Below are 16,478 nucleotides of genomic sequence, written 5' to 3' on the forward strand. Positions count from 1 at the left end.
GTCAGAGTTCATGTGTCGTGTTATGACTCAGCTGTTGGTTGTGCTGTGTGTCAACGTGGTAACAGATCAACTGCCTCTAACCCTTGGGGTTTTCACCTGGGAGTTGCAACGTCATACTCAGCCATGTGTTCATTCATTAGAGCTGTCACTCCTGCCCACAGAATACACATGAAAACACTTATGTACCAACACTCGTGTCATTGTGAAAATGTCAGACCTTGTAGAGATGAGACGGAGAGGCCAAACATAGACAGGGACTGTATGACAACTGACTGCAATTAGTATTAAAGTGTGGTGCGACAGCTTAATGAAAACATTCTTCAGCTTTTACTTCATCCGGATTCTTAACTTGCACATTTAGTCAAGAAAGTCTTCTTCGATAGGGACTTTTATTTTTCTGGTTCAAAAATGACTCATCAGACTTGATTCAAGACTAGGGCTGCAACTAACGACTATCATAGTCAGTTAATCTGTCGATTATTTTCTAAATTAATTAATTAGTTGTTTGGCCTATAAAATGGTGAAAAATGGCGATCAGTGTTTCCACAAAGCCCAAGATGACGTCCACAGCAAGGTTATTATAGTTTAGAATTTTTCATTAGTTTTTATTTTTCTATTTCTTGTTGGCTTTTTGTTTTGAAATTCAGTTTAGTTTTAATTAGTTTTTTAAAATTATTTTTTGGGGCATTTTCGGCCTTTATTTTGACAGGACAGCACAGCAAAGGGCAGCAGGTCGTAGTTGAACCTGCGGCCCGCTGCGTCGAGGAGTAAACCTCTATATATGGGCGCCCGCTCTACCAACTGAGCTATCCGGGCACCCGTTTTAATTAGTTTCTAAAGCGGGTTTGCTAGTTTAGTGTAGTTTTTATTTTTTGAAAATGCTTTAGTTTAGTTTTGATTAGTTTTAGTGTTAGTTTTAGTCTATTTTTGTAATATGGGTTATTTGTTATTTGTTATTTGTCGGTAACTCGTGTGAGTTTGATCGCTCAAATTAAAATATGTATTAAACTTGCATGGATATGATGAGTGTTTGCATCGCCCCATTTGCGTTATTGGCTTTGCCCGCTGCAAATTTGCATCATTGCATTGACTCTGTATGATATTGCGCGAAATGCATGGGAAGGGGGATTCGATTTCCCCTACAACAATCACTAGAGACCAACGTATCTGCCGGATGCCATGCTAACGTACTGTTTTCCGGGTTTTAAGAGCGGAGCGAAGCAAAAACAAACTACAATGTCGGGCGATATTGATACAGCTTGACGACGGCGTTAGTCCGGCCTGTGGCGCTGATTGGATCAATTGCTTTTTCAACCGCTGCTTCATATCATGATGCCACACAAATCAGTGGAGTAGGCAGATTCAAGGGTCTGGACCCAGGCAAGGGAATTACAGAAAACAGATGTGTTTCTGAGGGGGGATTATTTTTGAATCTGTGTGTGTGTGTGTGTGTGTGTGTGTATCACATACCAAGCCATTCTCTCGCTCAAACAAATACCTATGAAGGGGAAAAGGAGGAGACATCAAGAAAATGATAGTGTGTCTGTTTGATAGAAGGAAAGAGATCAGTGCGTGCGTGCGTGCTTGTGTGTAAGTGTGTGTATGTGTGGGTAGGACAGTCGGCGGTTAGGGCCAGTGCCAGGAAGCACATTCTTTGGCAGCACACGGAGCTGCTGTCAGACGCCACTCAGGAACACGATGTACGGCACATTGGATGCAGCAAAACCAGCGCCCTGAGACACACACACACACACACACACACACACACACACACACACACACACACACACACACACACACACACACACACACACTGAGGTAGTTGGCAGAAAAAGAGCTTTGTCATAGCGCTGCAGTTACATCATTAAGGAAAACTGTGGTTCCTTATTTGGCATTGGTGGTGATTGACGTTTCCCTTCAAGCCAGTGGGATGCTGACTTTTCCCTCCTGGCTGTGGCCATGTTAACACTGCATTTGCTACATTGCATTGATGCTTTAGAGTCCCTTGAGCTGTGACAGTTCCCTCAGCCAGTGAGACGCTCTCTCTCCTGGCTTGGGGGGGGGTCCTCGTCTGTCAAACCCGGTGGATAAATGTCTTGGAGTCCAAGGGCAACGGGAACAACGCTAGCACTGTGTGGCTGTGTCTCCAGGGCCGTGTGCTCCCTGCTGGTCTGGCTTCCCTTCGCTGTCTGTCAGTCACACTGGGCATGTTCGTCCCGCGCGGTGTAGGAAACCAGCAGCCATGTGTCGAAGGCCGATATTGATTATTAGTAGTTAATGAAACTGATAACCGATATTTGGAACCGATATGCATTTATAGTGAAAATGAAAATTAATCTTTAAGTCAAAATTAAGATTTTGGAATGTTAAAAACTCCAACACAAAACTTTGTTTAAATGCTTTGAGCAATTATTGAATGAATTAGAAACGTTGAACGTAATACCCAGTAGAAGATAGTCAGATAGTGTTGTGGGCGGGACATTAAGTTAGACTCAGGGGGGAGAGAAACTGGAGCAGAGGGACAGACACAGAGCTGGAGCCGAGCCAAAGTAGCATGTATCGGTTATCAGGCAAATAAAACGCAGATACAGATAATCTGCAAACTGCCAAAAACAAATGGCATGATAACCGGCAAGGGCCGATAATCGGTCTATCCCTACTATTTTGCTCTTTTTATTACATTTAGGCCAAAGACGCACAGTGAGCACAATGTTGCTTGTGGATACAGTTTAAACTCCGGCTCGTGTAGATTCTACCGTTCTGACTAGTGTGTGGACATTCCTATTATTATACAGAAGCTCCAACAGTGCTTACTGCGATTCCCCTAAGCCCTGCTGCTCAGATTGCACTGCTTAGGGGAAATACATACAAAACACTCCTTGGGCCTTTGAGGTGTTACCACAAATTACTCAGCAGATCACCATTATGTTGACTTAAGGCAGCAGTTGTTGTAGATATTAGTATGGTGTGATCTGTGATGTGATGGTAGGCTAGAAGTAGCGTTGTGAGTTGAAGGTTTCTGGTTTAAATTCTGATCAAATCAAGAAGGTGAAAGGGAATTCAAAGTGTTTTAGCAAAGCACCCCGATCATAGCTCTAGAGGGAACTGCAGTAATTATTTAAGAAAAATTCCCACCTAGTGCAGCTTTAACCCCCAGCTGCCAGTGGTAGAGTGTAAATGTACTGGTATAACTGTGAAACAGGGTGTTGCTGATAAAGAGTGGCTTAAAACACAGTAATCCTACTGCTTCGTCCACAAGGAGACGATGTGTCTGCAGCTGCAGAGCTGAATTTGGTAAAAAAAGAATTTAATCCATCGCCATGTTGTCACCTAATACGTCCAGAGAGTGTATTGAATATATGTGTGCAGAGAAGAATAAGTCTTAGAACCAGGCTGCATCAGTGTGTTGGACTCATGTGAAGCACAGCAGCTGTCAGTAATATGTGTATGTATTGTAAGGTATCATAGGCACATTATGCAACACAAGGGAGGAACCATAGACTGTATATAAAGAAAGGACGTAGCATCCGTGATGTCACCCATTGGTTTGTGGACTGCGTTTTGAAGCCAGGAGTTTGCCACAAGTGACCATATTTGGACAAAAACAGCGGAGCTGTGGAGAATGGCGCATTTAAGCCAGTGTTGTGTATGGTTTTAATGGCACTGTGCTAAGCTAAACGCTAACAGAGAGAAAGCCGCCGATTTTCAACCCTTCTGAAGCAAGTCATCCAGGGGAGATTTAATGCCGGCAGTACACAGAGCTGGTTAAAAAAAACGGCAGGCTGTCTCTTAAATTACCAGCTAATGCTACCGCTAGCTAGCTATCTTGGCTGGGAGAATGCTGAACAAGACATTTTTAGGCAACCAATGTCGTCCAATTAACTTTGATGAAGTGAAAACACAGTAAGGGGGTTAAAGTGTAAGACGAAAACTCAGACAACACCCAAAAAAAGGTTCAGGTCTATTTTAATGTACACAGTGCCATGGTTAGCATTGCTAAACCTCTATCACGATTGACAGGTCGGAGGTAGCCACACCCCTAAAGCATCTCCTGCTTTATTACCAGTTTTAAAATAGATGGGACCATAATCTACAAACAGATAATCATGCTCTATTGAAGAAGACTTAAAACTAGCAATTGAGAGGCCAGAAAAGATGAGCTGGACATGTTTGTTGTGCCAAATATATCCACACATAAAGGCACATAAAGACACATGTCCTGTACTAATGATTGTGCTGTCCCTGTCCTTGTGATTAGTTTTGTGTGTCTGCCGTGTCTGCTGTTTTGCCTCTTAATCAGACACATCAGGGATCAGTGTCTGCAGGACTATAGCAAATCTGTTAGTTCATCACTGATCCAGGACCAGATGTCTATCTACCTGTCTGTGAGCATGCAGGAGAGAGATGTGACTTGATATGATCAGATGTGACTTTCAGGGTCATTGCTCCGGAATCATATTATGGCACGGTGGCTCAGTAGGTAACACTTGTGCCTCACAGCAAGTTGGGACTGCAGAGTTGGATCCTTGGTCCGGGCAGGGCCTTTCTGTTTGGAGTTTGCATGTTCTCCCCGTATTTGCGTGGGTTTCCTCTGGGTGCTCCAGTTTCATCCCACCATAAAGACATGCATGCTAGGTAACTAGGACTACAGTTGAAAATGAGCCATCTGGCTAACACTGGCGCACTTACAGAAATGTTGATTAATGTGCATTGTCCTAACGAAATAAATCTTAAAAAAATATTGCATATTTCGGCAATTTCAGAGAATCCGCCTTTAAGATGTGTTAATTTAAAGACCTCAAATTTTGCTCATTTTCAGGTTCATAATTGTATTTAGAGGTTGTACAAGAATAGGTTTACATGGTTTAATTTTGAAAAAACACCATATATTTGTTGTACTGCACATTGCTGCAGCTCCTCTTTTCACCCTGTGTGTTGAGCTCTCTGTTTTAGCTACAGAGTGAGACATCACACGTCTGTTCCATCTTTGTTGGGAGTCGCACATGCTCAGTACCTAGGTAAGGACTACTAGCCAGTCAGAAGCAGAGTAGGGCGGGGCCTGACGAGCAAGCTAGTATGATCCAAAACAAACCCGCTTCAGCTGGTAACCATGGCTACGGCTCGTAGAACCTAGACAGTAGCAAGACGTTTCAGAGTGGTAAGTTATTTAAATGTTAACAAATGTGTCTTTCATACGTAACGTTTTAATTCTGCACTGTCTCCTGAACTCTTCAGGCCTCCGCTCTAACTAGCTTGGTTTGAGGGAGTGCTACGCTAGCAGCTAGGCGAGCATTATAACGTGTGTTACAAAGTGACGCAGAATGACACACGTTTTTCGCGGAATAGTCTCACTTTGCCAGACCTTCCTCCACCACAGCGCTACAGAGGAAGGTCTGGCTAGTCCACACAGCATTCCGGGATGGGAGAAAAACGTGCTCTGGTTCATTGGCATTTCTTTAAACCAATCACAATCGTCTTGGGCGGTGCTAAGAACCGGGAATAGCCGCGGTGCTGCTGCAAAATAGCCTCAGGAAGGAACTTGTTTTGGTGGAACGTGTGTGCGTTCAAAAGTAGTTTTAGTCGTGCAACAGAAAACTCAGATTGGACAGATAGTCTAGCTAGCTGTCTGGATTTACCCTGCAGAGATCTGAGGAGCAGTTAACCATAGTCCTCACAAATCCACCGGAGGTTAGAACGTCAACACAAAGGAAGCCCAACAGAAGGCAACAGATATCCGGCCTAAATGAATGAAATCTGGCGTACAAGCACCTCAACGTTTGTACTTACGTACAGTAATTGAGTGAATGTACTTAGTTACGTTACACCACTGATCTTTTGTGAAAGTACTGCAAAAAACAAATGGGTTTCTCCCTTGTGAACATGATATCTTGTGTCTGCATAGTTGACATTTTGCTTCCATCAACTGTCCAAAATACAATAAAAGTTCCATCTCTGGCAAGCAGGGAAATTGCCTAATAAATGTCATGGCAATCTGTACATTATTGTTGTTCTATTAATTTTGCAAAAGTGGAACCTTTCGGCCTGATTGTGACATACCTGTCCAAGTGACACCACTAATGACTAATCTTCGGGCCCCACTTCTGGCTGAGAAGAAAAGTAAAGAAATGAGAGGAAAAGAAAAGAAAGCACAAGACTGAAAAATTGTTTGTTTGAAATGATCAAACACATTCTCCGTATAGAATCGACTGGAAATAGATGCTAATATCCTAGTGTGTGTGGGTGTGTGTCCCTTCAGGCTGATTGAAGTTCACCATCAACAACACACTGTGCTCTGAGTAATGCGTAAACTCATCTCATCTCCATCTTCAGCATGCACTTATCCTAAACATCTAGCATCAGTTCCTTTTATGAGCAACATAAACAGCAGCAGTGAGGAGGTTAAAGGTCTGAGGTGATCATCACGTTCCTGTAAACGGAGACGCATCTGGTAAGAAAGAAGCACTGTGGGGGCTAGAGATCTGAGGAGAGATACAGATGAATTACTCTGTTCATGTGTTTAGCCGCACATTTCTCTTAGTGTGTGTGTGTGTGTGTGTGTGTGTGTGTGTGTGTGCGTGTGCGTGTGTGTGTGTGTGTGCGTGTGTGTAATTCACGGTTCCATGTCTCGCATTATGTGTGTGTGTGTGTTTATTTATGGTGAACGGCGTTTTATGTAACGTCTTTTTATTTTTTTCCTCTGGGACTGTGAGGCTGGGTGGCTGTTGATCAGCAAGGACAGGCGGTAAAGAGATGCTGTCCATCTCACAGGGACTTCTTATGTAACTCTCCCTCTCTCTCTCTCTCTCTCTCTCTCTCTCTCCCCCTTTTACACACAGTCTTCACTGTAACTTTCATGAATGCTGCAGATGCCTATGAGCTTCAAATTTGCAAGCAGGATTGGTATGACGCACTACTGGCAAAAAGGTATGAGGCTCTCTTCGTGTGTGTGTGTTCTTGTTTAACTATATTCGTGGGGTCCAAAAAACGGGAATACAGTATACTTGTGGGGTCCGGACAGCTTTGTGGGGCCAAAATGCTGGACCCCACAACTTCACAGGGCTGTTTGAGGGTTAAGACTTGGTTTTAGGATTAGGATTAGAATTAGGTTATGGTTAGGGTGAGGGTAAGGGTTAAGGTTAGGCATTTAGTTGTGATGGTTAAGGTTAGGGTAAGGGGCTAGGGAATGCATTATGTCAATGATGGGTCCCCACAAAGATAGTGAAACGCACTTGTGTGTGTGTGTGTGTGTGTGTGTGTGGTGTGTGTGGTTAATACTTCTTTGTGCTTTTCCCCTCTGGACCAAATTGTTTACCTGGCTTTGGAACGAAAAGAATGTACGTGTGTGGGCGAACAGCGTGATCCTACCTGTTATGAAAGGCTGTGTGTATGTGCGTGCGTGCGTGCGTGCGTGCGTTCGTGTGTCGTGTGTTGTGTGTGTGTATATGTGTGTTTCTGGCCCTTATACCCCGTGCCACTCCCTCTTGCTTTGAACTTTGCCTCCTAACCACATTGCGTGGCCTTTACAGCTTCATCTGGGTGTGTAGATGAGTGTGTATTTTGTCCCTGCGGTCACCCGGCAGTGATGTTGACGCTGGCAGGCACACAAGCAGGATGGGAGGATGGACAGGTTAATCCATAAACGGAGGGAGATGAGTGAAAGGAAATGGAGGAGAATGAAGCCTATTGTGTGTTTGTTTTATTCGATCTGAACTGATAAAGTGAAAGGAAGTGGTAAGAAAGATCTGTTTATCAATTTGAGGTTGAATCATACGAAATGCATCCCTGGTAGATTACTTACTCTGCTGCGTCATGCTAATGTGTAAGCATCTATCGTATGAATTAAAGCTGGGGTGGGCAGTTTTCTTGTGTGCCTGTGTAACCTGTACGAGAGCTAGTCATTCATTTCAATCATCGCATCTGTTACCAACACGTCATTTCCGCTAAAAACTTGAGAATGGGCGATAGAACCGCAATAAAAACATTGTACTTTTCCTACGTGAGAAAGAGATAGAAAGTAAAATATTGTGACTGGCAGCAGGGGGATGGTGGGACACACACACACACACACACACACACACATACACGCACATATATATATACACACACACTAATATACACACACAAAGGGTTAGTGTGACGCATGATGATGAATATGTTGTGTGGTCTGTGTGTGTGTGGATGTGTGTGTGTACATTCATGCAACTGCCCCTAAGTGGTTTCCCGCCATCGAAACCGAAGGCACCTCTCTGAATTTCTGACCTCTAACTCACTTCCTGTTGTGAGCTACCACCTGTCAAACACACACACACACACACACACACACACACACACACACACACACACACAGCAGGACGCAGAGTGTGAGGGTAAACCACAGGCATGAGTTTTATGTTTTATGTGTTTTCATGTAGTTTTCTTTGATTTGAGACGGTGAAGTCTGTTTACACACACACACACACACACACACACACACATATATATATAAAGTGGTTTCCCGCCATCGAAACCGAAGGCACCTCTCTGAATTTCTGACCTCTAACTCACTTCCTGTTGTGAGCTACCACCTGTCAAACACACACACACACACACACACACACACACACACACACACACACACACACACACACACACACACACACACACAGCAGGACGCAGAGTGTGAGGGTAAACCACAGGCATGAGTTTTATGTTTTATGTGTTTTCATGTAGTTTTCTTTGATTTGAGACGGTGAAGTCTGTTTACACACACACACACACACACACACACACACACACACACACACACACACACACACACATACACACACACCAGGGTAAACCACAAGCATGAGTTTTGTTTTGTGTGCTTTCACGTAGTGATTTTAGACAGTGAAGTTTGTTTACAGTAGCAACAAGTTTGGAGCCTCTCTCTCACACACACACACACACACACACACACACACACACACACACACACACACACACACTCTGAAAGCACCCTTTCTTCTAAAATATTGTAATGGTATTGCTTTAATGGTATTGCATTATGAATGACGTTGCTATCCACTTATATGCACACACACACACACACACACACACACACACACACACACACACACACTCTCTAGTTTCCAGTGGGTGTGTAATGTGTTGAAGGGAAGAGAACAGACTGAAGTAGCCTTGAGATGGAGTTCAACCTTTTTCTCTTTCTCTCTCTCTGAGCGGACCGCCGACACAGTAAGCACCATCCAACATTTCCCTTGTGTGTGTGTGTGTGTGTGTGTGTGTGTGTGTGTGTGTGTGATTTATTCTGTCAGTACTGCTTGTGTCACTGGTTTTATTCCACCACTTACAGTAAGGACTTTAATTCAAATTTGGTGAGTGTAACCACTGTCACAGTGTATGAAACATACTTTCTGATAAGGCAGCCTTTATAAGGATTCATAAATTATAACAAATGGCTTTTTAAACGCTTATAACTGATCAGTTATAAGACATTAATAAGAACAACTGTTTGATTGACTACAGTTTAGCCTCCTCCAGCATGACACTTGTTTTTTTTTAACAACATCCAGAACTGCAGACTTGATAATTTATTGTAAAAAAAAAAAAAAGCTTTATTAATGACTTAATGAATTCACCTCATAACAGCAAATCAACTACTCAGTTTTTCTGTTGGCCAATCAGAAAAGAAGAAACTCATGACCCTTTATATAATGAACTACTAAACTTTATAATGAACTACTAAACTTTATAATAGTCAAGTCAACTTCATGTCAATTCTGCAATATGTGCCAGACATACAGAGCAATTGAAAATACGTTTCTCTGCGACCCACAGTGCAATAAGGACACGTACAAGTATAATATAAAAGATAAGAAATAAGTACAAATAAAGATAAAAAAAGATAAGTAATATGTACAAATAAGATGAAGAACGATAAGTAATATATACAATACAGTAATACATTCCAAATAGTGCAAATATAAGGCAAAATCAAACAGTACAGGAAACTAAAGATTAAGATATTTGAAATGTGCAATATAAAGGAAGAGTTCCTGAGTGTCTTCTTTTAAATAAAGTGGCCAGTGCAGATCCTGTTGGGGGGCGGGGGGGTGGTCCAGAGTTCTTGGGGGCAGAGGGGAGGGTGTTGAGCTTCCTGACTGCCTGGGGGAATGAAGCTGTTTGCCAGTCTGGTGGAAGCTAAGTGTCCTTCCTATGGAGTCAATAAATACACAATGAACTGTAATGCTGGTAGAGATGTGAATCAGTAATCGTTAGCTTCTGTCCACTATAAGCAGTGCACATAACAGACTTTTGTTAAAACTTCTCGAAATGCACCTTGGGAGTCGTAGTTCTAACTTCTCACCGTACATATTTATGTCCACAGTCTCGTACTTTTGACTCCTTATCAAAGGACACAGTTCATCTTTTGCACTGACGATTCAACCAAATATGAGTCAAAATTGTCTATGAAATAAATGAATGAGACTTTTAGTTCATACAGTACAGTATGTTAAGTCAACCAGTGTCTCATTACTCTGTGCAAGCCATTCTATTGAGAAGGCTGTAAGTAGACGTGAAATGTGCGACACAGCTAATACGTCAGGCTAGCTTCCTTTGTTTTGGACTCTCCAACTCTTGGTTCCCCTCGAAGGTCAGCACTGTCAAGAAGACTAGCTACTGGTCAACAGCATTAATGTATAATAATAACAACAATACATGTGCCAATTTGTTAACAATTGAACTTTTTAGTAACATTTCCATTGAAATCAATAGATTTAGCCCCAAATGTTGCTGTTTTAAATGCTGATGTAGCCAGCCCTTTAGTCTCTTGTTGTTCTCTCTCTCTCATACACACACACACACACACACACACACACACACACACACACACACACACACACACACATAGTGCGTGGCACTATCTTTGTGGGGACCCGTCATTGACATAATGCATTCCCTAGCCCCTTACCCTAACCTTAACCCTTACCCTCACCCTAACCATAACCTAATTCTAACCCTAATCCTAAAACCAAGTCTTAACCCTCAAACAGACCATTAAAGATGTGGGGTCCAGCATTTTGGCCCCACAAAGCTGTCCGGACCCCACAAGTATACTGTATTCCCAATGTTTGGACCCCACACACACACAAACAAACACACACACACACACACACACACACACACACACACACACACACACATACACGTCTATGTTACCAACAGGGGACTATCAGGCTAAATACAAAAATAGAAAAGGACATTTACTTTTAAGATCTTTTTTTATAATATTACTGAAGATAGGCTTTTTTATGTTTTTTAAAAAAATTGCCAAGAGGGGACTTGTGGGTTAAGCGATGTCTATATATTAAAAAGGGGACCTCCATTTACTGAAGTGAAACTGTCTGTACCTATTCTTTCAATGATTGTTTGTTTACTGCAACTACTTTGTTTATTTCAAAGATTGATGATTCAACTTTATTCAAACATTTCTCTGTTATACAAATATTAAGAAATAATCAGGTCACTTAAATAGAGAATAAACATTGTTTTACCTGCAAATCAGAAGTGCCTTGACTGCATGCACTTATATCAAGGACTGAATTACTAGCAACAACATTGATTTTATCAGGTTCCTTTATATATAATATACTTTTAAAGTTACATTTTAAAGATTAGCATACAATTCAAGTTCATTTTTACTTTTTCTTTAGTTATTGAGAAATATATCAGTGTGCCTTCCGCTTCATGCAAATTCTCAGTTCCAGTGTTGCAATCCTGAATCATTAGACAAATGTCATTTCATCTTGTCTGTTCACCAATAAAAATAAACATTATGTGACTAATATTGCAGGTAAAAAAGTTAAAGTGTTGTTTCCCCATGACACAATTTATATGTGCTTTTCTTAACATTCATCCTTGCGAAAAACAGAGGATTGTCTCAACTCACGACTCTATGGCAAAGTATTGATCTTCCTCTGCATCTTATCTATCAAACTTGTCATATTACTCCTGACACTGATACTGTCTTTTACTGAACTAATGTACAGTATGGACTCATGCAGGAGTGTTAGTGTCTCAGCACACTAGTCAACAGGGGACTTCTGTCATTTAATAGAGGCCAAGTGGGGACAATCTGTTTTAGAGCACAAACTTAAAACACCATTGCAACATAAAGTTTTCTTTTTTCAACTGTCCGACATACTTACACATTAGTATGTAATTCCTAATCAAAGTTATTAATGTTTCATTTGTTCTTTAATACGCTTATCTATAATGTGTTAATATTATAATGTTCATACTTCATGAATGAAGGATTCCCCATTTCTAAAGTATTATATCAATTACAAACCAGGGATTTAGAAGCTGTCAAGGGTTACAAGAATTATTATGACTTAGACATGTACTTACGGTTAGTGAGTGTGTTAATATAGGTTTTAAGTGTAGGATAGTTGGAAAAAGAAAATGTTATCTAAACATTTACAAATGAGAAAAACCTTATGAAACTTAACTAAATCTTATCTATCAAACTTGTCATATTACTCCTGACACTAATACTGTCTTTTACTGAACTAATGTACAGTATGGACTCATGCAGGAGTGTTAGTGTCTCAGCACACTAGTCAACAGGGGACTTCTTTCATTTAATAGAGTCCAAGTGGGGACTAACCCTAACCATAACCCTTTTTTCAACTGTCCGACATACTTACACATTAGTATGTAATTCCCAATCAAAGTTATTAATGTTTCATTTGTTCTTTAATACGCTTATCTATAATATGTTAATATTATAATGTTCATACTTCATGAATGATGGATTCCCCATTTCTAAAGTATTATATCAATTACAAAGCAGGGATTTAGAAGCTGTCAAGGGTTACAAGAATTATTATCATTATTTGGTTGAGATTATCTTTTTTATCAGTATTATGAATTGTGCTTATTTCTTTTTCATACATGTTACTTCTGTCCCATACAGTAGTGTAGCTTGTGTAAACAATTACATTGAAAAGGTCTAGTCCTTTCTGATCTCAAATCAGCTTGGGTGATTGATTAAAACAAAAAAAGAAATGATCATACTAATGACCATTTCCATTGACTCATGCATTTAAACATATAATGACTTAGACATGTACTTACAGTTAGTGAGTGTGTTAATATAGGTTTTAAGTGTAGGATAGTTGGAAAAAGAAAATGTTATCTAAACATTTACAAATGAGAAAAACCTTATGAAACTTAACTAAATCTTATCAAACTTGTCATATTACTCCTGACACTGATACTGTCTTTTACTGAACTAATGTACAGTATGGACTCATGCAGGAGTGTTAGTGTCTCAGCACACTAGTCAACAGGGGACTTCTGTCATTTAATAGAGTCCAAGTGGGGACAACCTGTTTTAGCGCACAAACTTAAAACACCATTGCAACATAAAGTTCTTTTTTCAACTGTCCGACATACTTACACATTAGTATGTAATTCCTAATCAAAGTTATTAATGTTTCATTTGTTCTTTAATACGCTTATCTATAATGTGTTAATATTATAATGTACATACTGAGATTATCTCTTTTATCCGTATTATGAATTGTGCTTATTTCTTTTTCATACATGTTACTTCATTTATAAATGAGATTGAAATGCCTTATCTGTGTGGGGAAGGGTTACCAGTATCAGATGATGGTCGTTAGGCCTTTACACCTTGAGCTTTAGGGTTGCTAATGTGAAATAGCCAGATTGTCATACAACATTTAGACTAACATGCCCCTGTCCTGAAATGATGAAATTCAAGGACTTTATGAAGACGGTACATTGAGATTGTCAGAAATATAACTATAAGAAATGTGCACAAAAGAAATGTCCATTGATGCATGCATTTAAACATATAATGAATTATTACAGGAATTAGACATGTACTTAGGGTTAGTGAGTGTGTTAATATAGGTTTTAAGTGTAGGATAGTTGGAAAAAGAAAATGTTATCTAAACATTTACAAATGAGAAAAACCTTATGAAACTTAACTAAATCTTATCTATCAAACTTGTCATATTACTCCTGACACTGATACTGTCTTTTACTGAACTAATGTACAGTATGGACTCATGCAGGAGTGTTAGTGTCTCAGCACACTAGTCAACAGGGGACTTCTGTCATTTAATAGAGTACAAGTGGGGACAATCTGTTTTATTGCACAAACTTAAAACACCATTGCAAGATAAAGTTCTTTTTTCAACTGTCCAACATACTTACACATTAGTATGTAATTCCTAATCAAAGTTATTAATGTTTAATTTGTTCTTTAATACGCTTATCTATAATGTGTTAATATTATAATGTACATACTGAGATTATCTTTTTTATCAGTATTATGAATTGTGCTTATTTCTTTTTCATACATGTTACTTCATTTATAAATGAGATTGAAAGGCCTTATCTGTGTGGGGAAGGGTTACCAGTATCAGATGATGGTCGTTAAGCCTTTACACCTTGAGCTTTAGGGTTGCTAATGTGAAATAGCCAGATTGTCATACAACATTTAGACTAACATTCCCCTGTCCTGAAATGATGAAATTCAAGGACTTTATGAAGACGGTACATTGAGATTGTCAGAAATATAACTATAAGAAATGTGCACAAAAGAAATGTCCATTGATGCATGCATTTAAACACATAATGAATTATTACAGGAATTAGACATGTACTTAGGGTTAGTGAGTGTGTTAATATAGGTTTTAAGTGTAGGATAGTTGAAAAAAGAAAACGTTATCTTGCAATGGTGTTTTAACTTTGTTCTTGCAATGGTGTTTTAAGTTTGTGCTCTAAAACAGAACCTGCATGGGTCAATTATTTTTCATAAATGCTACTTCTGTTCCATACAGTAGTGTAGATTGTGTAAACAATTACATTGAAAAGGTCTAGTCCTTACTGATCTTAAATCAGCTTGGGTGATTAAAAAAAAAAAGATTTTCATGATGACCATTTCAATTCTAATTTTGTCGTGGTTATTTTTCTTCCTTTTTTAGATTCTAAAATACTACTCTCTTGCCTTCTCTGTAGCATTTGATTTTATTAAAATGAGAAACTTGAAACTTCTAAACATCCACTAAAGTTGTGCCTTTATGTTTTGTTACAAAAACATTATGTTTCTAGAAACTAGTTTATTTTTTTAAGTAGCCTGTTTAGAGACCCTCTACAGTCTGACAGGCTGTCTGGGGCTGCAAGCCATTCACACCTTGGAGGAGTGTTGAAAACGGCGTGTGTGAATAAGTGGTAAAAATCCCTGCTCCAACCAGCAGGGGCAGTGCCGAGTATGGCTTTAACACTCACAAACATAAATGTCCCCACTTGGCTAAAATTAAAAAAAAATCACCAGATGGTTTTAGACATCATTTTATCATGATTTAAAGCATTTCCAACAGGGGACTTGAAAAATGTCCCCTGTTGGCGAGACGTCCCCTGTTGGTGGATGTGTAACGATGCCGAAGTCCACAGTTGGATAGGTTGGTAAGAGCACACAAACACACACACACACACACACACACACACACTCATGTACTATCTTTTTCCAACACATTTTCTCCATACATTATTTCTTTGCCCTCTTTCTCTCTTCCAAACACACACACACACACACACACACACACACACACACACACACACACACACACACACACACTGTTGACTCACAATTTGCATGTTTTGCTGGTGTTCCTGGAATTTGACCAGTGTTTGTGATTGCTGGAAGGGCTGGGCGTGGCACTGCTGTACCTTTGCCCTGCAGCAACATCACGTTAATAAAATCTTTATCTTCACACACACACACACACACACACACACACACACACATACACACGGTTGTCAACCTTACAACTTGATCCAGCTTGATAGGTAGAGGCTGCATTGTTGTTCGTGCTTTATTTTGTTGTTTGTGTGTGTGTGTGTGTGTGTGTGTGTGTTAAAACAGGGGCCTCATTCTGTCAGAAGGTGAATCTCTGTGGGGGGTAAACTAGCATTCGGCCTCATTAGTGAGAAACCTGCTCATCGCTCAGGTCACACATGTGCTTTCTCCTTCTCTCTCTCTCTCTCTCTTTTTTACACACACACACACACACACACACACACACACACACACACACACACTCGTACAGATTCCACCCAGCTGTCTGCGTTTGTGACCATGGATCATGCTCATTGGAGACACAGGTCTGCTGCTGTGACCCAGTTACCTGCGCTACAGATGAATCACTGTGCTCGGTTAAAACTGTAGTTCACCCAAAACCACAATGAAGTTAGTTTTCATGGAAGTCTGGTCTAGTTTGATTTGCTGAGGGTTGGAGATATCAGCTGGAGCTATCCCCAGTCCACTGAATCTCAGTGGTGTCTGTGTCATTGTGCTAAAAGTGCAAAATATTACATCGGAAAACTCTAAAGGCTAAATTACATCCATGTGCTTCAGTTCCACTTTGACACCACACAGTAATAACAGCGGCATCGCT

The sequence above is a fragment of the Sander lucioperca genome, chromosome 20, assembly GCF_008315115.2.
Source record: "Sander lucioperca isolate FBNREF2018 chromosome 20, SLUC_FBN_1.2, whole genome shotgun sequence".
NCBI lineage: Eukaryota > Metazoa > Chordata > Actinopteri > Perciformes > Percidae > Sander > Sander lucioperca.